At 38.5% G+C, this 2356-nt stretch overlaps 2 pseudogenes; both read left to right on the top strand.

Moving 5' to 3' along the window:
• Positions 1-120: 120 nt before the first annotated feature.
• On the top strand, positions 121-903 carry LOC119594500 (annotated as a pseudogene).
• A 162-nt stretch (positions 904-1065) lies between these two features.
• The window catches only part of LOC119594499, a 1770-nt pseudogene continuing 479 nt past the window's right edge, over positions 1066-2356 (top strand).

Below are 2356 nucleotides of genomic sequence, written 5' to 3'. Positions count from 1 at the left end.
CCATTGTTTAATTTAACCATTATGTAACAAAATTGGCGACCTTGCCAAGATTCAGGTGTCGTGTATTGTAATAAGAAATTCTATCATCTATGGCATTTATCTTTTCCACATCTGGTAAACATGGCTTTTATCATTAGCGGGGAGGATGTTAAAAAAATTCTTTCACCACAGCCATCTGTTGAGAAAGTTTAATCATTAGGAAAGCATGAACTAAAACTAGTGGTTAAGTTTTCTGAACTGGAATTTCCTTCAGATGTAAACAGATTTCCATTGGTTTATATGATCAAAAGTAAATTATTTAGAAAACTAACCATGTTCATATGTTTACAGCATCACATGAAGCTGCAAATGAAGGCCCAGGTAATCCAAATGATCCTTGTGTGCTCTTAGAACTGGAGAAGATCCGTTTAGAGCAGGCCAAAGTTGATTTACGCCTGGAAGAGATGCAATTTAATCATGAGTTCAGAATAAAGCAGCTCGAGAGTAATCCTGTCTCAATGCTTTTCTTTTGATGTGGCAAAACAAGTAAGACCTGTTCTACCCTTTTGTGAGCAGGATATCAAATATTTTGTCATGTTTGAAAAGGTTGCCCAGAGTTTGTGTTGGGCCAAAGAGTATTGGCCTGTATTGTTGCAGTGTGTATTGAAGGGTAAAGCTCGAACTGTATATGCATCTTTATCAAATATTCAGTGTGCAGATTATGATACTGTGAAAAATACTATTCTGAAGTCGTATGAACTTGTGCTTGAGGCATACAGGATTAAATATAGAACCACTTTCAAACTAGCTGTTGAATTTGCCAGAGTCAAAGAAGATTTGTTTTATCAGTGGCTTCGTTCTAAAGAAGTAAACTCAAACTTTGTCAAATTAAAGGAATTAATGCTGTTTGAGGAATTTGCCTGATGTGCTCCTAATGAAGTTTCTCTATACTTATCTGAAAGGGGGATAGATGATATAGCTGTTGCTGCCATTAAGGCTGACGAGTATGCATTGACAATAAAACTTATACTAATAAACTTCAGGGATTTCATAATAAGAGATATGTTACCGCTGCTTCTCAAAGTGATGGTACTCTTCCAGATGAGGTGGTGGTCCAAGTCACTTCAATTTGTACAGGGGAAGAAACCTAAAATCTGTAATTATTGTGGGAAGACTGGCCATTGAGAGAGAGTGTTGGAAGAAGTCAAGAGAAACTAAGGTTAAGTCTATAGCCTTGGTTTCCACTAAAGTAAGTTCATGTAGAAATTTTTCACCTGTAACTGTTTTGTCCGGAAATAAAAGTAAAGCTTCATCAGAGGAAATAGATTTAAACAGTGGCACAGTGGTGATGAAACTTTCTCTGGTTTTATGCATCAAGGTACTGTCTCAGTTGAGGGTGGGGAAAAGAATGTCCTGCAAAATCTTTGAAGATTTTGCAGGATACTGGAGCTTTAAAATCTCTTATGTTAAAGGGTTTGGTTGATCTTGAAAGCCCAGAGAAAATAGTTATCCATGGGGGATCCAGCTCTGCTACCCCTGTGAGGGGGTAACTTGATTGTGAATTCTTTGATGGTTATGTGTTTGTGTGAATTGTGGATCAGTTGCCTATGCATGGAGTTGATTTTCTGCTGGGAAATGATATATCTAGTAAAAAAAGTGAACCCTGTCCCATTTTTGTCTAAGAAACCTGTAGCTGTGGAAGCATCAAGGCAGTTTGTTGAGGAAGTACCCAATATGTTCCCTCCCTGTGCTGTGACAAGATCCATGTCTACCAATGGTGAAGTGTCCCAGACTGGATGTAATTAATACTGTCACCACTGCTATGCTGATGCTGTTAACCTAACTTATATCTTCTTTGCCACCATTGACTCTGCAGATGGAGAAGCATTAGATAATCAGAATGAATTGTTGTCTAAAGGGTTAATTGAATTGCAGCATGCTGACCCTAAATTGCAAAGTTTAGCTGAGACTGCTGTGGCTGAGAATAAGTGGGATGACCTATCAGTCTGTTATTATTTGAAAAGGGGTGTATTAATGTGTAAGTGGAGACCCCATTCTTCCCTAACAGCTGACAGTGTCAGTACACACGGTAGTGGTTCCAACTGTTTATAGGCAGGATATAATGAAACTTGCTCATGATTCTACCTTTGTAGGACCATATTTGGCATAACTTTTACTGGCCCACGATTCGACAAGATGTCTCCCGTTGTTGTAGGACATGCCACACATGCCAGATGGTTGGTAAGCCTAATCAACCTTCTAATGTTGCTCCACTGATTCCTATTCCTCCCTTTGATGCTCCATTATCCAGGGTGGTTATTGATTTGTTGTTCCTTTACCTAAGACTGCAACCAGATTCTCTTATATTCTTTCTATT

The sequence above is a fragment of the Penaeus monodon genome, chromosome 34 (genome assembly GCF_015228065.2).
Source record: "Penaeus monodon isolate SGIC_2016 chromosome 34, NSTDA_Pmon_1, whole genome shotgun sequence".
NCBI classification, from domain to species: domain Eukaryota; kingdom Metazoa; phylum Arthropoda; class Malacostraca; order Decapoda; family Penaeidae; genus Penaeus; species Penaeus monodon.
This window is presented reverse-complemented; position numbering and strand designations above follow the sequence as displayed.